Source organism: Microcebus murinus, chromosome 11, assembly GCF_040939455.1.
Source record: "Microcebus murinus isolate Inina chromosome 11, M.murinus_Inina_mat1.0, whole genome shotgun sequence".
Lineage (NCBI taxonomy): Eukaryota > Metazoa > Chordata > Mammalia > Primates > Cheirogaleidae > Microcebus > Microcebus murinus.
Genome location: NC_134114.1, coordinates 58,481,738 through 58,490,814, shown reverse-complemented (window position 1 = coordinate 58,490,814; position 9,077 = coordinate 58,481,738). Strand labels below are relative to the sequence as shown.

General features: G+C 39.3%; 1 pseudogene; it reads left to right on the top strand.

Annotated features, from left to right (window-relative positions):
* Positions 1–956: 956 nt before the first annotated feature.
* Positions 957–1,379, top strand: LOC105872650 (small EDRK-rich factor 1-like; annotated as a pseudogene).
* The last annotated feature ends 7,698 nt before the right edge of the window (positions 1,380–9,077 follow it).

Here is a 9,077-nt window from a genome sequence, read left to right as displayed (position 1 = left end):
CCTTGAATACATTATCCACCAGTTAGAATCTGAGGAATAGAGGGGATAGTTGATTGGTAGCTCAGACCTCCAACAGGCCTGGCACTGTAAGATGGAACATGCTGTGCTTTCTGCCATACATTCTCCATGACTACTTTGTCCTTTTTCAAGACTTTTTCAGGTTAGATGCCACCTCTGCTAGATGACTTCCCTGAATTCCTCCCACTCCCACCCCCAATTTTGATTTAAGTGCATCTCCCATATGTTCCTCCTATACTTACATATATCTCTGCACAATGCATATAATAGATGACATCTATTACATGGTGTTCTTATGACATATAGACAATATAGTGTTGTAATTAAAAGTATGGATGCTACAGTCAAAATGTCTGGGTTTAAATTCTGGCTTTATTACAAGCTATGTAACTTAAAGAAATTTTCTTAAATTCTGTGTGCCTCAGCTTTCTCCTAAGGATAATAATGCCTCTTTCACATGGTTGTTGAGACAATTAAGTAATTTATGTACAGTAGTTAGATTTATATGCTTGGGGCCAGGCACGGTGGCTCATACCTGTAATCCTAGCACTCTGGAAGGGCGAGGCAGGAGGATTACTTGAGCTCAGGAGTTCGAGACCAGCCTGAGCAAGAGCAAGACCTCATCTCTACTATAAATAGAAGGAAATTAAGCAAACAACTAAAAATAGAAAAAATTAGCCAGGCACAGTGGTGCATGCCTGTAGTCCCAACTACCTGGGATGCTGAAGCAGAAGGATCACTTGAGCCTAGGAATTTGAGGTTGCTGTGAGCTTGGCTGATGCCACGGCACTTTAGCCTAGGCAAGAGAGTGAGACTCTGTCTCAAAAAAAAAAAAAAAAAGAATTATGTGCTTGGTATTTGGTAATTGATCAATAAATATTATGTATTATTATTTTAAATTTCTATTTATCCAAGGGGTAGTATTCAAGGGCCCACGCCAGCTCAGCCTTCGCGAGCGACGAGTGGTGACGGCAGCTGGGCTTGTGAGGGAGCCGTTGCTTTCCGTGTCGCTCTCTTCCAGGATCCGTCTGGCGGTTGGAATGGCCCGTGGAAATCAACGAGAACTTGCCCGCCAAAAAATATGAAGAAAACCCAGGAAATTAGCAAGGGAAAAAGAAAAGAGGATAGCTTGACTACCTCTCAGAGAAAGCAGAGGGACTCTGAGATCATGCAACAAAAGCAGAAGGCAGCTAATGAGAAGAAATCTATGCAGACAAAAGAAAAATGACTGGCTATTTGGAAAACCTGGGTGCTACTGCCAACTGGGTGTATCATAAGCTCTAAGATCAAGATTTTGTAGAGTGAACAGTCATTAAATATGTTATAACTTATCCTTATAAAACTGTCTATTTTAAACTTTACATTTCAGCTTGATTTAGTGTGATGATTTAGAACCATTCTTCAAAAAATAAAACACTAACCATGCATGTGAGAAAAAAAAAAAAGGTTCTTGAGGGCAGAGGGCTTTATCTTATTCCTTTGTCATTATTTAGCACTAGTAAGTAGTATAAATGTTTTGTTGTATTTGTATATAGGCAGAACCAAGATAGCCTTGTCTCAGGGGTAGAATAAAAATATATACTTTAATCTATCACCAAATACTAAGAGTTCCTTTTGCTTCTCTCCAGAGTCTACGCAGTAACCACCTTTGGGACTATCCATGGTGCTGACCTTTGGCTAATTGGCTTAAGTAGCCAGAGCCTGCCTGACCAACAATTTGGGCCACATCCTCTACTGACTTAATATCTCTGTCTCTGCTATGCCTCCAGTGTAACAAAGCATATTGTTACCTTATTGTGGCTGAAGACTAAGGTGTTTTTAGTTAGCCTCCCTACCTGACTTCCTAAATAAGCCAGTGGACTCTTGCTTAAATCCTACCCTGTTCAACTTGCTTCTCATGACATTGATCACAAAAGTAGTTAACTCTCTTCTCCATTCTTTCTTCCTTCCTCTCTTTCTCTAATGCTTTTTTCCCTGTGGTTTCTCCCCACTACTTTGTTGCTCTTGAGATTTTATCCTACCTTTTCTTCCTTTTCTCCTTCCCCAACTTTGATCCCATTTGATGTCCACTACATTACTGGTGACTCTCCCTCAAAAAAATCCTTTACAATTAGGCATATTTTATCTGAATGCAGAGAGACAGGAAGTAGAGGAGGCCTTCCATGGCATAAGAACAAGAGGCAGGCAGGCTTTCCAGAGGAAGGGAGCTGTATATTGGGCCTGTAATATTTACCTGTTTAAAATATGTTCATAGATTTCCTTAAGACAGAGCTGAGGATAGGTGGGCTATGGGGGTTATGTATAGTGACTAGGGCTTAAAGCCCAGATGGGAAATGTCCCAAGGATGAACTCTGGTTACATCACTGGCTTGTGTGAGACCAGACCTGGCTATAGAGTCAGTTTCTTGTTCCACATAAATTCTGCTAGAAGGAAGACATCTCTGTCTCTGCTAAGAAGGGAAAGAAGGGAAAGGGAAAGTTCTGCAGGTTATTTCCCCCACTCCATGGACTGACTTAAAAGAAATTCAGCTACATCCATATATAGATAAATAGCATCACCATCTTTGAGTAGAAAGACCAGGGACACTTAACATATGCAGCTTCTAATACTGCTATAGCAAAGTGCAACCAACACATTTGGTCTAGTGAAGGACCTGAATGAACCATGTTTAGATAGGACAGTCTTGGAGCTCCTCTGACAGTCACTGGTGGCGGTCCACTAAGCCAAAGGGGCTGAGCCAGCTTCTAACTATTCACAGCCTGGCAAGTATTTACGGGAATGTTTTGAAGGTAAGTGTGCATACAGCAACATACGCACTTGTCTTTGTTAATATGAGGAACCAGTACAGGAATTTTTTTAAAAAATTAGGTTTTGGCCGGGCGCGGTGGCTCACGCCTGTAATCCTAGCACTCTGGGAGGCCGAGGCGGGCGGATTGCTCAAGGTCAGGAGTTCAAAACCAGCCTGAGCAAGAGCGAGACCCCATCTCTACTATAAATAGAAAGAAATTAATTGGGCAACTAATATATATATAGAAAAAATTAGCCGAGCATGGTGGTGCATGCCTGTAGTCCTAGCTACTTGGGAGGCTGAGGCAGGAGGATTGCTTGAGCCCAGGAGTGTGAGGTTGCTGTGAGCTAGGCTGATGCCACGGCACTCACTCTAGCCTGGGTAACAAAGTGAGACCCTGTCTCAAAAAAAAAAAAAAATTAGGTTTTTTGGTTTTGTTTTGCTTTTTAAAGCTAACACTAGTTAGAGCCAGGCATTTTTCCAAGACCTTCACATCTATTCGCCCATTCAATTTCCAAAGTAGCCCAGTGACTTAGGCACCATTATTATACAATTGTATATACAAAGAATAGGGCCCAGAGAAGTTAAGTAACTTGGCCAAAGTCACAACACAACTAGGAAATGACTGTGTCAGTTGAATCAGGATTCAAATCCAGGCCTTCTGGCCCCACTCTTGCTCTTAACCCCTGTGCTTCTGTGGCCCTTTAAGGGGATTATTACGGTGGGACATTTTTCTAGGGGCACAGGACCTGGACAGAGGTACAACTAGGTGAATCCAAACTTCTTTAAATATCTTTCCAAAAAATATTAAGAACTCTTTAAAGTGAAAATGAGGACCTATCATCAATAGTACCTGCAATTCAAGGCAGCTATGCATGGGGTGAGCAAGGTGTTGGTTTGTGAGCTCAGCTCCAAATCACCCTAAAGGGGGCCACTTCTTAATTCACTCACTGTCTCTTGGGGTCCCAGATACTTAGCTTTTCCCAACTCTGTGCCCCCAAATGTACTAGACAATTTATAATTATACATTATCACATTATAACAAATATAAAATAACATTTTATGGTGAAGAAATAGATCTGAATTGAAATTTCTAGACATTTCTCTAATTATCCCTTATGATTTATTGTTTGAAACCATGTAATTTATCTGAGCTAAATCTCTGCAAAATCAGTCTAGCCTTTCCCTGTGCTTCACTTCCTATAGTTTCTAACATCCATCCTGCCAAACAACTCCTTCCCTTTACTTGTGCTGCTTCTCACTTTTCTCACTTCAGGTCCGCCTCTACTTTCTTTTCTTCTCCCCAGTGGGTCCGACATTCTGGAGTTACCTTCTCCATCGTGTCTTCTCCCATCCCAACTCAGTTCATTCCTTCTCAGGAGCTCTTTCTCCCATCCATGTGTCCAGTAATTCTCTTCCTCTTTCAGCTCTTTCTTGCTTGGAAAGAAAATCTCTCCAGGAAAATCTCTGCCACAGACGTTGTTCATTCTATAAACCAACGAACCAGACTTCTGTCCCTTGTTTGCTGCTATACCCCATTCAGAGCTTGCAGCAGCCCATCACTTGATCATCATTGATCATCTACTGATGATCAATACTCAATCTATTCAATTAATGAAAGGACTGAAGGAGACTGAAATCATGACTGTTTGATGAAATAAAAAATGTCTTTGATACAATTTAAGCAAGAAAAATACCACGATGTTTTTTCATTTCTTAAAACTTTCTTATTAAATTTATATTTGCATCTTTTACCTCATTATTTTTAGAAAATGTTTACTGAAGAATATCTTGAAACCATATCAAGCTGTTTACTTTTATTTTACAGAGAAACAGATATAATAAGTAAAACTAGTGGTGTTTTTCCTTCTATTGTCCCTGTGGGATTCATAAGAGTATTTCTCTACGTCCCCACCTAGTTATGTTTGTTTTTCCTTGACAATTAGCATTCAACACATCTTTTTGAAAGCTTCTTTCTTACTCAATTGTGTTGCTTTTCTGGCTACTTAAGTTACCACTATTATAATATTCTGCTCTTATTCATTGCAATGTACAGAACTTTAGTTCTATTCTCGATGAGACAGGCTTTTATGAGCTAACCTAGAAACATAAGTGCTCCTCTCAACCTTGTTTCCATGGGGAAATGCATTTCAAATAACCAGCTAGCACACAGACTGTTAGAACACAAGCCATTTGTACCCTGTTGGGGCTGCCTGGAATGTTGAGGGCCTTTGAATTTTATTTGCCACATGATATGCAGCAACAAATTAGTTAAATGTGCTTTTCACTTGCATGTATCTGCACAGATGTTTCAAGGTTTTTGTAAGCTGATGGAAGAATGAAAATGTTCCAACAAAAAACCCACAATAAATCAACAAGGTGAAGTAACCATTACACTCTGTAAGAGCTTGATGCATTAGCATCCAAAGAAAATTTTTATGGGACAATGTGCAGAAACAGATATTTTTAGTAAAGCTCTTCTTATTCAAGGCATAAATCTAAGAAAGAATGCTAAGAACTCACAGGTGCTGAGTAGCAACAAAACTTGACCTAGGGGCAATCTAACTATAAAAGAGAGGAAACAGAAAGTGGAGAAAAACTCCAAATATCTCACAGTCAATTAGTAACTAATTTATATGAAGCAAATTAAAATGGCATAGTACAAATTAAAAAGAGGAAGTTACTTTGATGAAGATCAATTTGGACCATTTAGAAAAACACTGTATTAGCTTTAACAGCAGCTTAACTGTTCTTAGAATTTTTTGAAGCAGTTACTAGGATTGATTTAAGTGACTATACAAGTTTTGCATATTTCTCTCTTATTAACAAGGTAGAAAGAAGTATATGGTAGCACAAACCCACATATCTAAATAACATTTTTGGCAAAAATGAAATATACTATGTAAAACAGATAAAAAGAAAGTAATGCTAGAACAATTGAGATACTTGTTATGTGTTTCCAGAACCCTGAAATTAAAGCCAGATTCCTAAATATGACATCCAGACACCATACTCTGCTATGATAAAAAGAAGACACCAAGAAAAATTAAAGAATGATCACACTTCTGAGACATTTTCTAGGGTCCACAAACACAGACATAAGAAAAAGATTAAGAGTAGCAAAACATGGTTTGTGAAATAAAAACTAGAAAAAAACACAAGGAACATCTGGAAATAATAGATGATAGAATGCCTAAATGGAGACTGCTCCAAGAAACGATGAAAAGACCAAACTTCTGTTGCACATTTAGATGCCGGCTTACTTGCCTGAGTCCATGATCTACCCTGTGGTGACTGCTGCTGCTCATGACAGTGACTGGGAGTGGGAGAATATCCTTGCTTCAGAGGAGTGGCATGCATTGTAGTCTTTGGGGCTTGAGCTATGAAGTCCCTTTGCATTCATTTATGTTGCAGCATTCAGATAGAATATGGATAGAGAGAGAGCTGAAGGCAGGGGTATTGGCAGCTCCTCTGTCTCGTCTGTCTTTTGTTTTTGAAATTACACATTAGTGTTTGGGGGTAAAGTCCTGGAAAAAAAAAAAAAAAACCCAGGTCTAGGTAGCTTCTAGGACTAAGTAGAGATTAAGGACCCTACAACAAACGGCCACTGGGAGCTGAGAGCTTTGTTCAGTAAGTACACCAAGGAGGACTGCATCAAGGTCTGAGCTGCACGAGGGCAGTAAAATCAAGTAAAATCCCCCAATCCTTTTACTTCCATTATAGTTTTTTTAAAGAACTGGTAATTCCAATGCCTATCTGGGGCAGCCCTAAAGATGAACTCCTTGTGAAACAGGCCAAGTGAACAATGCTTTGTCCACACAGGTTGTATCAGTTAGGACATTTTTGGCAGCAAGAAAACAGAAAAATCAGACCTATGGCTTAAAACATGAGCACATTAACAGTTCACTGAGAAGGTGAGGTAGGCAGTCCATCGAATAATTTGATGGTTCAATTATGTCATCAAGGGCCCCAGCTCTTTCTCTCCTGGACTCTACTGTTCTCAGTGTTTATCCTCATGGTCAGAGTTCAAGTATCACATTCTTACACATTATGGCTTTTGAAGCTGAAAGCAGAGGTAAGAGGACAAAAGAGGCTTTCTCTGTGCATGCTACTGTTACTAGAAAAGAAAAATTCCCCTGGATTCCTGGGCAGATTCCCCTTAAATCTCCTTGTTCAGAACTGGGTCACATCCTCAGCCCTAGATCAATTCCTTCCAAGAGAGAACTGAGTTGCTATGATTGGCTTAGAATTATCAAACTGTAGTCGGGCACATTGCTGACACTGGTCATATTGTAGCTAGAGTGAAGTCGGGATTCTGTTATCAAGGAACAAAAAGGAAATTGAGTAATTTGGCTTTCAGGACAGAATAATTAGGTACATAAAAAGCCTAAGCAAAATGTTATACAAATTACATAAATGTTTGTGATCTTTCTATTATTTGGATGGCAAAATACAACAGTCAGGAAAGGCTAAAATTAAGCTGTAGGAACAAATAACCCCAAGAAAACAAAGGTTTATATTCGGCTCACATTATATGTCTATGATGGATCAGCTGCAAATCTGCTTCACACACAGACTCAGGCTCACAGAGCAGGTCTTATCTGGGATACAACTGGTCTTGCAGCAGAGGAATAAAAGACACAGGGAACCAGGTGCCACTTCTTAATGTTTCTGCTTCAAAGTGACACAGGTCACTTCCACTTACAATTTATTGCCCAGAGCAAGCCATTTGACCATGCTAGAGTTCAACAGCCAGAAAGTATAATCCTCCTGCAGGAAGATGAACTCAGATAAGGCCAACAAGTATTTTGAATAATAACAGAATCTACCAAAAAGACAGATTTAGCCATTACTCACTTCAATATGGTTGTGCTCATTTGTGACTCCGCATTAGGCTTTTCTAAGACTGCAGTCTTGCTTAAGTTTTTTGTTGCCATTAAAAGTATAGTAGGCAGACCTTACCATCATTTACCCCATGATGGGATGCTGCCTGAAGAACAAAGTCGATGTACAACAGCATTTATTTTCATCTTAAATTTTTTTCAGTAGAATAAACAATACAACATTAAAGACTGTTCAGAATGGCCCATAAAAAAATCCTGTTTCCTGGGCTCCATCTCCTTTTCCCTCTCTCAGCTTTAAGCTCTCCTAAGTGCAGGAAGAATTTTATCCCTTCAACACCCCATACTCTTTTTTAAAAATCTAGAGTTAAGCTGGCTCAAGTGATAGTTCTCACACAACCACAACAGCCTCACCTGCACAGTTCAGATATGCCCTAGTTGGAAAAAGCCAAAAGTTTTATTGTTGAGCAGCTAGTTTAACCAGGGGGGCTGGGGGGAGTGCAAACCCCACACCCTCTAAAGCTCGATTCTAATCCTCCCAAGACACAGCCTGATAATGTCCTTGTAAGCAACTCTCTCCCAGAGCTTTCTTTCCTGTATCCTCAGGATGAGAATCAGGGTAATTATGTAACCATCTGTGATTTCCCAGTAATAATTATAGGAAGAAACATTGCTTTTCTTGTTGCATAGGGCTTTGCAGAAGGATTTGAAGCAAGCTTTTTGCATTTACAGCATATTTGAACTTATTTTGTGATTAAAAAATTCCATGGCAACATATTATATAGAAATCATATATAACTTATTCAAAATAGTTAATAGATTAACTTTTCCCTCTTTAAACAACTCAACATGAATTTGAATGAGTTCTTACATTTTTCACCTGCATTTCTAAATCAAGACCTATGAATAAACAACATTATATAATCTATTAACTGTTAAAAAACTGTGGTAAAGCATACATAAGATCAAGTTTACCATTTTCTTTTCCTTTATAATTTTTTGATGTCCTTTGTTTTTTTGGTTTTTTTTTATTTCGGCATATTATGGGGGTACAGATTTTACAGTTTCAATAAATGCCCATTCCCCCCCCCAAGTCTGAGTCTCCAGCATGACCATCCCCCAGATGGTGCACATCTCACTCATTATGTATGTATATATCCGCCCCCCTCCCACGTGCCCAATACCCTATTACTGTAGTACCTATGTGTCCACTTAGGTGCTAAGTTTACCATTTTGAAGTGTTCAGGTCAGTGGCATTCAGTACATTCACATTACTGTGCAACCAACAGCACTTTCCGTCTTCATAACTTTTCATCCTCTCAAACAGAAACTCTGTACTCATCAAACACTAACTCCTCATTCTTCCTGCTTTCCCAACCACCATTCTATTTTCTCTCTGTGTGAATTTAACTACTGTAGGTACCTCACAT